The sequence below is a fragment of the Barbatula barbatula genome (genome assembly GCF_947034865.1).
Source record: "Barbatula barbatula genome assembly, chromosome: 23".
Classification (NCBI taxonomy): domain Eukaryota; kingdom Metazoa; phylum Chordata; class Actinopteri; order Cypriniformes; family Nemacheilidae; genus Barbatula; species Barbatula barbatula.
Genome location: NC_136786.1, coordinates 2,335,147 through 2,348,885, shown reverse-complemented (window position 1 = coordinate 2,348,885; position 13,739 = coordinate 2,335,147). Strand labels below are relative to the sequence as shown.

General features: G+C 39.7%; 1 gene segment (V, D, J or C); it reads right to left on the bottom strand.

Moving 5' to 3' along the window:
• Positions 1–11,863: 11,863 nt before the first annotated feature.
• On the bottom strand, positions 11,864–12,811 carry LOC306912093 (Ig lambda-3 chain C region-like). The segment is given in 2 exons: positions 12,808–12,811; positions 11,864–12,177 (listed from the first exon to the last, which is right to left on the bottom strand).
• Between the last annotated feature and the right edge of the window lie 928 nt (positions 12,812–13,739).

Sequence of the window (13,739 nt, the reverse complement as noted above, 5' to 3'; positions counted from 1 at the left end):
ATTGACAATAGACTGAAACTCAGATTTGCATCTTCAGGGTGAGAGATTCTGTTCCTCTCACAACAGAGCAGATGTTTCATGTTCCTTTAATCCATTCAACACTACAAACTCACAATTTTCTCTACACATTTGATACAGTTCTCTTTCAATGTATACTGTATATATTCTTATTTCTACGTTTACATCATTGTACTGTAATTCAAGACATTCATGAGAAGATCATATGTAGGAGGTTGCCCCTGGTTTAGTCTTGGGTCAGTTTATCTGCAGGTGTGTTCTTGCTTCATTGACTGACGTTTATTTTTATTAATGGGAATTGAAACAATGAAGTGACACAACACATTTCTCAAAACTAAAAGAGACAACAAGAATCAACAAAATAAATGTAACCTTTATTGAATCTTAGCAAAAGATAATCAGCACTGAATGAATGAAGCACATATGAATAGAAAGCCACTGTGGTGAGACATGAATGAGAAGAAGAGAGCAGAAGACAGAGGATCTATTGAGAACACTGATCTCTCTTCACTTGTCCAGTGACTGTCTGGTCTCCTCGTGTGGCCTCACAGCTCACTGAGACGCTCTTGATCCAGTCGTGTTCAGAGAGAGTCAGACTGCTGCTCCAGCTGTACAGACCGTTCTTCTGCAGGAGTCCAGCGCTGTTCTCCTGAGACCTGCTGTTCCCGTCCACCTTCCAGCTCAAGCTCCAGTCTGAAGGGAAGCCCTTGCTGACCACACACATCAGTGTTGCTGTCTGCTTACTGGAGATCTCTTCACTGGACGCTGACAGAACCGTAACTGTAGGACGAGTTACACCTGACGTACAGAGAACATGAGGCAAAATTGAATGTCAAGTTAAATGCCCACATATCCTAAAGAAAGAAAACCAACATATATGGCTATAAATGGCTATTTATACATTTAAATGTATGCATTTGGCAAACGCTTTTATCCAAAATCCACTTACATTGCATTATACTGTACATTCTTTTATCTTTTAAAATATAATCCCAAACTAAATAAGTTTTCAGCTTGATTTTTATTGAATCATGTACATTATTCAGATGGAAAGGAATAATGTTGGCAATGACAAGAGAATGGGTTTTATTTCCAAATCTATAGAATGCTTTGACAGCATTTTAAATCACATTGGATGAAAGCGTCTGACAAATTCTTAAAAAAATTATTTCTGCCCAAATACCACACATCTTTTTTATTAGGTTTAAGATCCGCAAGGATCCGCAAGATCTCAGGGTTTAACAGTATTCTGTGTCCAATTCAACCTGGTTGCACTGCTTGCGCGTAGCTCTCGGGCTCTGCGGTAAGTACTCCAAGCATGAGTTTGTAAGATCTTGTGGTTTGGTTTTGCGTTGCCTTTATTTGCGAAGCCCTTAAAACTGGCACAGCAACAAGATAAATACTGTCTGCAACAATGTTATAACATTAATGACAAGTTGTCTTCGCATGTTTTACCGATTGCGTTCTTCCACACAATGTTTTTCATTTCTGGCTTTAACTAGAGGTATCTGAGCTCATAGTTGTTGTTCAAGTATACTTTTAAAATAGAAAAATACTGAATTTATTCAAGGCGTGTTTCACTACAGCAACAGAGACCAGTGTTCTGAAAAAGTAAACTAGTTACTAGTTACTTATTACATTTTAAATAGTGTAATAAGATTATTGTACCAATGACACTCTCAAAAAGTATTTAATTACTTATTACTAATTACTTTCTATATCCTACATCATTCTTTGTGAATTGATTCAGGGATAAACATGAAACGGCTTATTTAATTCATTCAAATAAATAATAAATAACTTTAAATAAATAAATTATTCTTATTAACAGTCAGTATACAAATTTGAGAAGGATATATTGAAGCGTAGATTTTAGAGTTCGACTTATACTTTTGATGTCATTTCCACTATTGAATATATTACACAGTATATTTGTTCAATTACAGCAGACGTAACTATAATTAAATTAGAGGAAAAATAAGAATAATCCCTTACTTTACTTTACTTTTTCTATGGAAAAGTAATTCAATTACAGTAACTAATAACTTAGTAACTAGTTACACCCAACACTGACAGAGACGGGAGATAACGTTCGTAAAGGTGTGCATATGAAAACTGTCTGTGTCGCGGAAAGTGAGCCGATGTCAAATACCTGGATGAGTGTCAACCCCATTAGTTTATTATCAAATCATGCGAATACTGTCGAAGTGTCGGGATCCGGAGCTAACACATGTTTGTTTTGTCGTGTGTGTGTATGTCAGAGCACATGGGGATTGTTTTGACAGCCCCACGTGTTCGCTGTTTACGTGTCACACCACGACTGTGTCAAGTATCCCCGCCATCTCAGCGTCACCCGCAGCAGTCTTCGCCATCACCGAGGGGCAGCCCCGGATTGGCTAATCGGGAGCACCGGGAGAATTCCCGGTGGGCCGGTCAGTTTTTTTGGCCGCGAGGGCCGGTATTGTCATGGCACCGTTGAAATGTGGCTTTCCCTAGGCTGCCTTCACTCACAGCCGCCCTAAACTTTTTATTTATTATTTTATCGCAGCCCCACTCTTTTTTATTTCATATTTTTTCGCAGCCCAACTCAGAGCGCAGCCTGCAGGTTAATGATGACGTGATTATCTTTTGACTCCCTGGCCCCGCCCCCGACAGCGCCACTGCAAGTTGCTCAAAATAAAAAAACGTCAGAAATAAAAATGGATGACAGAAAGCGCAAAGGCGGCGCTGAAAAGTCCAGGATCAAAAGCAAGAAAGCTCTGGAAACTGACGCGGCCAAATGTTCTAAGAAGACCACATTTTTTCTCAAAGCAAATGAAGACGACGAGACGGCCGGTAAGCTAACGTTAAGGTATTTAGGAATAGGGTTGTCCATGTTTCCTTAAAGCTACACTTATGCAGAGGAAAAAGAGATGAAACAATCATTAGAAATCATTGTGAAAGAAAATTCAGATAACAGTCCAATAGTTTTATTATTTAACTAATGTTCTCATATTTGTAAAAAAATATTTGAAGTTGTAAAGCAGATGTTTATTTAAAATAAATTATAGTGTCATTAGACAGTGCAATACATTATATTTTAATCTTTTGTAATTTATATTTTTTTCCTTATTTCAATGTTTGGATATTTATGAACACTAATTCTTAAAGAAAATAGATTCTGATACTGTCCTGTTCTAATAAATCTTCACTGTGAAGCAAAACTTAGGCTACTGTATTTTCACTGAATGACAATGAATTCAAGGCTGTAGAGAACAGTGCGCTATTGCAGACTTAGGTTTTAATTATCATTATTTTAATATAGTCAGTCGTAAACTAAAGTGGGCCGGTCTAAGGCATGAAACTCCAGGGCTGAAAATTAGTCCCAATCCGGCCCTGCCGAGGGGATTGCCGTCTCCGCGGGCAAGTGACTCTCCGAATTCCGTGCGGCCGGCACCGACGCTCTCTGGATCCTACTGTAGCGGGGCGGACGTTAACTCTCCCATCTCGGCTGGCGCTGCCGTATACTGGGTCTCCCAGTTGGCCTCGCAGTCAGCCTGGGCTTTCGTCCCGTCGATCATTCTTATTCCTATTGGACTTTCACTAATTCAATCCTTGGAGCTACCAATAAAACTCTTGTTACTCCTCTGCAATTGAATCCTTGTGTTTCTCATTCCTGACACGAAGTATTGTTATCACATCTAGGGTATTATATACATACGCAAATTTATATTTGATAATTATTTTATTCCTGAAATAGGTGAGTTTTATATTTTTTATGGGTTCACGGCACAAGTTAGATATCAAATATTTAAAGTGCCCCTGTAAAAAAAAAAATTTCAGCTTCAGTAAATCAGCTTTACGTCAGGACATTATTACTGTCAGAGTTTTCATATCATCAGTGGAAGCTATGTGTTCACACAGTGATAAAGAGTCGTACAAAAACCTCCATCAGTCAGACTTAAACTGATACACCTGACTGATAGCTGCACACAAACCAGTGTGGGTGAGAATGAATTAGCATTAAGAACACAAACATATTGAAATTGCGATAAAATATTATACTCTTAGGAAAAAAATCTTCTAAATAGAGACATTTACCTTTTTTCTAGAAACAATCAAGAGCCAGGGCTATCACTATATCAACAGTAAAGATGTGTTCACACAGTGATAAAGAGTCATACAAAATCCTCCATCAGTCAGACTGAACTGATTTACCTGACAAACAAGGTTTTTTTTACATTCTATCCCCTAAACCCAACCATCACACAAAACTATGGTCATCTTTACATTTTCAAATAAACATAATTTAATATGTTTAATAATAGATTTACATCATGGGGACCACAGGTCAGTCCTCAGACTTTAACCATCCGAGGACATTTGGTGATCAGAAATGAAACCGTTGCGGTTCATCAAACAAATAGTGAATGTGATAGTGAGATGTGAAAATGACATTTGCATTGACAGGTGTAACGCTGAACCTCTCAGCTCTGTCTCCTGTTTAAACCACAGGAGCTTCATCGAGTTCACAGACAAAAGCATGATTTTATTAAACTATTTTAATGTGTGAAACTTCATCAAACGACATTCTAAGACAAATAAATCACTTAAACACAAACGTAACATCTTCAAAAGCTTTATTGAATGTAACAGCAAACACCAGAAATAACAGTAGATGATCAGACGTTTGTAACGTAGTGGCCTTGAAAGAGTTTGTTTCTTTTTCTTTAGTTTATGTTGGGCGCCAGACAGTTTTCATTAACTGTCGCAAACTCTCTTCGACCCGTTCAGCAATTGAATAACCTCCCAAATCAAAAATGTTTAAATAACAAGATTATTATTAAATCAGTTCAAATCTTGTGTAAACAACAAAACATTTGGAAACGTACATGAGCATGACATCCATATAGGAACATGTAACAAAACCTAAATATAAATTAACAATTTCTCACCAAACTCCAAATAAAGAATCTCACACTGGAAACGTAAAAGAAAGTTATTTGCGGATTAATATAATCTATAATCCGCTATAGCATTTGAGTCTTTGTGTATCAGTGTACTTATTTCCCAATACTGTTCGGTAAGTCCTAGAGCATGCAACTGTAATTTCCTTCCAACTTTTCTTCGGACCCCTAAATGTGCACATTAGGCAATTCCAAAAAAAGAAGGGAAAAACTCTTCAAACCATTTACGACGTGCCACCGTTTGCAGAGGAGGGCCGTCGGTCCGTTTTCAAACTCTCCTTGCGCTGAATCCACATCCACAGAAACGGGACGTAATATCCACAAGGTTCTCAAGTGAAGTAAGACCGAATTCCAGTCCAACCTTTCAGCAAACACACGCTACGCAAGTTTTCGCCATTTCCACCGCGCTCTGACTTCCGTCTCTCTCCTCTTCCGGATGTCATTTCCTCTCTTTTTATCCAATATCCACCGCCTTCCCTCCAGACTTCATCATTTTTCATTAGGATAAATTATAAGATAAATTATTAAGATGAATTTGTTACAGATTTGTAACTTTTTTGTGACTTTTTCGTTTACTGAAACCGGTGTAACATTCAGCGATTTGGAGTATGCGAGGTGAAGAGCATACGAAGAGCGTATCCGTTACACGCTCTCCCCCTCATCGGAAGTCAATCAATGGGTGACCTCAACTTCCATCCTGAAATCCAAGAAAGTCTTCTTCCTCGGAGGAGTCCTGAAACATTTCAAGAATTTTCAATTTTTCCCTTTTTTCTATCTCTTCAGCTGTAGGATAACAAGGCTTGAGATTACAGACATGAATGTTTCGAACATCTTCCCCGGAGCTTTCCAAAGCGACTTGATAGTTTACAGGTCCCAGTTTCCGTACGACTCGGTAAGGTCCTTTCCATTTCTTAGCCAACTTGGCTGTAAAGTGACACAATGCACTTGACTGTGGGAAGGCCCTCAGCCATACTCGATCTTGAAATTTGTAAGTCACTTCTGTTCGGTTTTTATTATAGTTCCTAAGTTGACGAAGCCGTGCCTTCCTAGAACTGATTTCCACATTCTTCTGCAATTGTTTCAATCGATGAACAGTTTCATATGGTACAGTGTCTGGGGAGATGACGACATCTGCTTGAAGGATTCTGTCCATAGGACTTTGTAGTTTTCTTCCTATGTGTAGCTCAGCAGGCGTCACTCCGATTGTTTCTTGTACGGCTGAGTTTACTGCAAATCTGAATTCGCAGAGGAAAACATCCCATTTCCTATGGTTGTCCTCAACATAAGATGCAATCATACCCTTCAATGTACGATTTACCCTTTCGGTCATGTTTGTTTGGGGATGGTAAGCTGTGGTAAGTTTTGGGGTGATTGTCCACTGGCTACAAAGTTCTTGAAAGACTGCAGAAACAAACTGAGACCCTCGATCAGAAAGAATATGGGTAGGCACTCCCCATCTAGTAAATATCTCTGTTCTGAGAATGCGTGCTATGGTCAAAGCAGTTGCAGATCGCATGGGAAAGAGCTCCACCCATCGTGTATGGTAATCCACAGTCACCAGTAGATACTCATGCTGTTGGGAGCTGCGAGGGAAGGGACCCATAATGTCAACTCCTAACATCTCATTAGGATGGTTAACAATATTCTGCTGAATTTTCCCTGCAGGCTTTTTATTGTCACTCTTTATTACTTGACACCGTTCACAGCATTTGACAAAACTCTTGACATCTGTCCACATCTTCGGCCAGAAAGCAACAGCGTACAGTCTTTTGTAGGTTTTAAAAATTCCCAGATGGCCACTGAGGGTATTGCTGTGATAAGCTTCCAATACCTGCAAGGTAAGTGAAGAGGGAATGTATATACCGAAGTGAGTCTGTTGATCAGTTAACTGTATTTTCCTGTACAATTTATCCTCCAAGACTGCATATTTCTCTTGAATTCCTCGGTCTTCCTCTGCTAATGCTTTAAATATTTTCCCCACCTCAGCATCCTTGTGCTGCTCTTGCCAGATGAGGTCAGCAGTGAAAGGGAGGTTGTTATCTAACTCTTTTTGCAAAGAGAGAACACACCCTGCAGAGGGAGTAATTCGAGAGAGAGCATCAGGAACCACATTAAGCTTTCCCTTGCGATATTCTACAATGAGATCAAATTTCTGTAACCTGAGAGCCCATCGTAGAAGACGATTTGTTGTCTTTGGGGAGGACAGGACCCATTGCAGTGCAGAATGGTCAGTTATCACTGTGACTAGTTTTTGTTCCAAATAGTGTTGCCACTTTTCTAAGGCCCATACCACAGCGAGGCACTCTTTTTCCGTAGCAGAATAGTTTGTTTCAGCCTTGTTGAGTGTCCTGCTGGCATACGCTATTACTTGTTCACAATCGGGTCCTGTTTTCTGTGTTAGGACAGCCCCAAGGCCAGTTGCACTTGCATCCGTGTAGACAGTAAATGACAGATCTGGGTTTGGATGGCCCAGTATTGGGGGTGAAGTCAAACATGCTTTAAGTTGATCAAAAGCCTCTTGGCACTTAGGAGACCAAATGAAAGGACATCCCTTTTTTTTCAAACTATTCAATGGTTCCGCTATCTGGGAGAATCCAGGTACAAAGCGATGGTACCATCCAGACAAACCAAGAAATCTTTGCACTTCCTTAAGGTTTCTGGGGGCCGGGTATGCCCGAATGCTTTCTACCTTTTCAGGATCTGCAGTGATACCTTCCTGATTTACTATGTGTCCCAGAAATTTGATTTGTTTCATGCAGAATCTACTTTTCTTCAGATTAATAGTAAGTCCTGCTTGATGAAGTTTGGTGAACACCTTCTGAAGGTCTAAGAGATGTTGATTCACTGAAGAGGAATAAATTATAATGTCATCCAAATAAACAAAGCAACATTGACCCTTTAGCTCTCCAAGGACCAACTCCATTAGCCTTTGGAAAGTCGCTGGAGCATTCTTTAGACCAAAAGGCATCACATTAAAGTGATAGAGGCCTGACGGTGTTATGAAGGCAGTTCTCTGCTTACTTTCTGAGGCCATCGCTACCTGCCAGTAACCGCTGTTTAAGTCAATTGTTGAGAAGATAACTGAACCGGCGAGGGACTCCAGAATCTCTGTAATAGTAGGCAGGGGATAAGCATCATTTTCAGTGCATGAATTAAGTTTTCTGTAGTCCACACAAAATCTATAACTGCCATCTTTTTTTGGGACCAATACCACTGGAGAAGACCAGCCAGAATGTGATGGTTCAATAATTCCAGAGGATAACATCTCTGCCAGTTGCTCCTTTACTATGACCTGTTTTGCTGGGGACATCCTGTAAGATTTTTGTTTTATGGGAACATTGCTTGTTGAGTATATGTGATGCTTCAGCACATTCGTTCTGCCAGTATCGTGTGTGCACACCTGAGAATTTGATTGAAGAATATCCTGCAATTGTTGTTTTTCAGATTCATATACCTGGGCAGACGATAGAGCCTGATCTATATACTCTTGCACACTCAGGTGTCCTAATTCCGAAGGACACATTGGGGGTGGATTTGAACTAATGAGGCCCAACTGCTGTGTTTGTTGGCCTTGTCTCCAACTGTTCTTATTTTCAGAACTTTTCCATCCAGACACATAGGAATTCCCAGGTTGAAAGGGATGGAAAACCATGGGTGCCTTTTTGAACCCATACACCTGATCGGCAACGTTTATTTGAATTTGGCTGTGGAAAATAAAGTCAAGGCCTAAGATAATTCCGTATGCAAGAGCGTGTGTTGGAAGTACTGCTACAGGCATGTTAACAATGTTTCCATGTACCTCAATGTCTAAAGTGGTCCACCCAAGTGGAGACTCCGATTTCCCATTAGCTAGATATAAAGGCCCATTTGTCCACGGCCTAAGAACTTCCTTTACACCTTTCAGTTCAGCCCAAAGGTGTTCATGTAGCAAAGTATAGCTGGCACCTGTATCAACAATAGCCTTACCATACCAAGACTTAATGTGTATGGGTATAATCAGTTGCTGTGGAGTAGCCATTGATTCAAAAGGAGAAGTTAATGCAGAATTTTCTTTCCTTGGAATTTGCTTGGATGTCACAGACGAGGCCGATGAGTTGGTGAGGTGTCTACTGGCTTGTGAATTGTAAGATTTCTGCTTATGTTGATTTGCAACCTGTTGTTGGGCCGGAGAATATTGAGGGCATGAGCCCGGGGAGTGGGAGCCTTTACAGCGCCAACACAGAGGTACCTTTCCTCCCTGCTGACTTCCAGGACTAACCCCTTTCTGATTTATATTTACCTTCCTTAGCTGGAAGCTATGCTCATACTTAAGTTGTTGCTCATAGTCTTTCTCTAATTGATGCCCAAGGCGCACAAGTTCATCCACATTCTCCACTCTTCCTCTGAGCTGACTAGCTAGGTATGGTTTTATGTGTTTCATGATTAGTTTTACGATATCTGATTCCAAAAGTTTTGGATTCCACCTAGTACAGAGTGCTCTATACGAATACGCAAAATCTCTGATAGATTCATTGTCCCCTTGGGTTTTAGTTCGGACACGTTCAGCAAGTTCATCCTCGTAATCCTCAGCCAAAAATGCTGATATGAAGGCAGTTTTGAAAACTTCCCAAGATCTCACTTGGGAACGAGTTATTTCCCACCAATCTCGAGCAGTGCCATGAAGAACGGTTCTGAATGTAGCAAGAATATCATTATCTGGTAAAGGATGTATTGCAAGAAAATCTTCACACTTCGATAAATAAAGTAAGGGGTCAGCATCATCTCCTGGTTTACCATACGTAGGAAAGGTTAATCTGATATGATCAGTTTTTGATGCAGGACTAATACCAGATGCAATAGGTACGGACATGACGCTTTGAGAACAAGGCGACAAAAGAGGAGTTAGTTGCTTTATAGTCTTGTGGATAGTTTCCATTTCACCCTTGTGAGTTTCCGCAATTGACTCAACTTTCCCACTCACATCATCCAGTTTTACAGACAAGTTCTTTAAGACTGAAGTACAATCATTCAGACATTTGGTAATGTCAACATTTTTCTGTTCAAAAGACTTCTGAGTACCTTGAAGTTCTCCTTGAAGCTCCTTTTGCATCTGTTCCATCATAAACCCAAGTTCAGACAAAAGAGAATCTTTGAACCCATCCAATTCCTCTGATATCAATGTTTTCGTGGCTTTTAGTATAGTATCCATTTCACGATCATGCTTTTCCTTGTTTGATGACATAACTGCATGGAGGCTGCGAAAACTTTGTTCAGTTTGATCAGTAAGTTTGGTCAATTTTGACTCTAGATGGAAACGACTTCGTTGTACCTGTTTGGTCAATTCATTGATAACCTGGTCCTGTTTTTGCCGAAATTTGTCCAGGTTATCGTGAACCTGAAAGGTGAGCTGCCCCATTTTTCTGCCAGTACCGGGAAGCACATACGGGAGCTCATATTGAACAGAGTCAGTCGAAGAACCATTGCGTACTTCTTTTTGGTTTTCTTCAGCTTGGTTTACAGACTCAGGGGACACAAGCTCCATTTCTTCAGATTGTGAAACGGAGGAGGTTTGAGCCTGGTCATTTCTTATGGTATAGTTGGGGGGCAAAATTATAGGAGTAGAAACATCAGGGACTAGAGGATCCTCGTCTAATGAGGTAAAAAGAACAGGTGGACGTATAGGGGTAGACATGGTCAGGGATCAAAAAATAAAAAAACTGTTAACAATTTCCCATATAAAACAGCATCAAATCCTACAAAAATATGAGCATTACTTGTTCGGTGACAATTTCACAATAAACAGAATTTATGCATTAGACCTCTTTGTCTTTATAGTTTCAAAAGTTCCATAACTCAGTTCTCCCAAACTTGGTTCGATGCGAATGCTCACTTTAGTTCGTGCCCCACGTTGGGCGCCATTCTGTAACGTAGTGGCCTTGAAAGAGTTTGTTTCTTTTTCTTTAGTTTATGTTGGGCGCCAGACAGTTTTCATTAACTGTCGCAAACTCTCTTCGACCCGTTCAGCAATTGAATAACCTCCCAAATCAAAAATGTTTAAATAACAAGATTATTATTAAATCAGTTCAAATCTTGTGTAAACAACAAAACATTTGGAAACGTACATGAGCATGACATCCATATAGGAACATGTAACAAAACCTAAATATAAATTAACAATTTCTCACCAAACTCCAAATAAAGAATCTCACACTGGAAACGTAAAAGAAAGTTATTTGCGGATTAATATAATCTATAATCCGCTATAGCATTTGAGTCTTTGTGTATCAGTGTACTTATTTCCCAATACTGTTCGGTAAGTCCTAGAGCATGCAACTGTAATTTCCTTCCAACTTTTCTTCGGACCCCTAAATGTGCACATTAGGCAATTCCAAAAAAAGAAGGGAAAAACTCTTCAAACCATTTACGACGTGCCACCGTTTGCAGAGGAGGGCCGTCGGTCCGTTTTCAAACTCTCCTTGCGCTGAATCCACATCCACAGAAACGGGACGTAATATCCACAAGGTTCTCAAGTGAAGTAAGACCGAATTCCAGTCCAACCTTTCAGCAAACACACGCTACGCAAGTTTTCGCCATTTCCACCGCGCTCTGACTTCCGTCTCTCTCCTCTTCCGGATGTCATTTCCTCTCTTTTTATCCAATATCCACCGCCTTCCCTCCAGACTTCATCATTTTTCGTTAGGATAAATTATAAGATAAATTATTAAGATGAATTTGTTACAGATTTGTAACTTTTTTGTGACTTTTTCGTTTACTGAAACCGGTGTAACATTCAGCGATTTGGAGTATGCGAGGTGAAGAGCATACGAAGAGCGTATCCGTTACACGTTCAGCAGTAAACTGACATGAACATCAGGTCTGATCTTCAGCTCTCACTGGACAAACATCAGGACTCAGAGCTTCTAACAGCGGCTCTTGCGGACCGCGACCTGGTGAAGCGCATCATCGTGCGTCACTCTGCAGACGAACACCTCCGCCTCTTCCCACAGACCTTTGTTGAGGGTCAAGACACTGTTGCGGCTGTATCGTCCGTCCTGCTCGGTTTCGGCACTGGTCTGAATCCCCTCAGTGACCTCTAGGCCGTCCAGCGTCCAGCTCACTAGCGCCCCCTGTGGTGAGTAAGAGTTGATCAGACAGAAGAGCGCTGCTGAGTCTCCAGAGATCTGTAGAGCAGGGGGTGACAGCAGAGACAATGACGGCTTGACTGTGGGACCGGCTGCAAGACACAAACACCAAACACATTATTGAACGGACACAAATAAATAAATAGTTTTATTTAATTAACACTGCATATAGGAATTTATAGTCTGTCTGATATTTGACTTGCATAACCTTTTATGTTTTGCTTATAGTCAATGTTTTCTTGTAAAATTGTAAAAAGCGCTAGATAGATAAAGTTGACTTGACAAAACATTTATCTTTTCCTCTTATTTACATTAGTTTCTAAATCATTTCAAAACCATATTTATAATCAGAAAATATTTTAAGCAATTTCCAAACAGTATGTTGAAATGACATGTACAGACAATTTTTAGGAATCTCCTTTTTGAGATAAAAAACATTTAATGAAAAGTTGTAAATGTTGGTATGATTTTTGAAAATATTCTTCCAAATGTGGTAACACTTACATTAAGGTTGTATTTGTTCATTTTAGGTAATGCATTAGCTAACATTAACTTTAACATCATTTATTACTTTTTGTTCATTTTCATTTCAGCATTCACAAATATATTTTCAAAATCAAAAGTTGTAACTTGTTAACATTATTTAATTCCCAATGAACTCACATAAACACTAATAACATTATCAACAATAATAAATGCAGAAGAACTATCTACAAATTTACTCATGTTAGTAACTAATACAACCTTATTCATTATAAATGATTTATGAAAGACATGACAAATCAACTACAAAAGATAATTTGAGTGTTCACTACAATCTCCATAAAATTACCATTTAAACTACACATCAATGCAAGACATTTGTCTTTGTAACCAAAATTGGTTTTATATTTTAACATATCATATACATTTAGGAGAAGATTAAAAACAGAAAGACTTACTTCTGAGCACCAGTTTAGTTCCTCCACCAAACGTGTATCACAGTGTCACGTTCTAATGAAAGCATCGTACAAAAACCTCTGTTAGTGAACATCAGGTTTGAACAGAGAGAAAACAACATCTCCACACCGTGATTTCAGACTGTTGTCTATATAACTGATATTTTACTTGTATGTCAAAACTTTTTTATTGTAAAAGAAGCAAAAGTCCCTTATCCCATCACCGTAAAATCTTTATGACAATTTGAAATTCAACAAACATTTTCACTTTTAAATCTTAAAAAACAAGCATTTGTAACATTTTCATTAGATGGTTTAATTTAGAGGGGTCAGCTGAGGTGGCTTGGGCATCTGTTGCGGATGCCTACTGGACGCCTTCCTCGGAAGGTGTTCCGGGCCCGTCCGACCGGGAGGAGACCCTGGGGAAGACCTAGGACACGCTGGTGGGACTATGTCTCCCGGCTGGCCTGGGAACGCCTCGGTGTCCCCCCGGAAGAGCTGGAGGAAGTGTCTAGGGTGAGGGATGTCTGGGCATCTCTGCTTAGACTGCTGCCCCCGCGACCCGGTCCCGGATAAGCGGAAGAAAATGGATGGATGGATGGATGGTTTAATTTAGGTTTTCTACAAAAATGTGTTTCAATTCATTTTAAATAATTGTATAATTAGTCATTTTAATAGCAGATGTTCTGATGAACACACATTTGCATAAAGACACT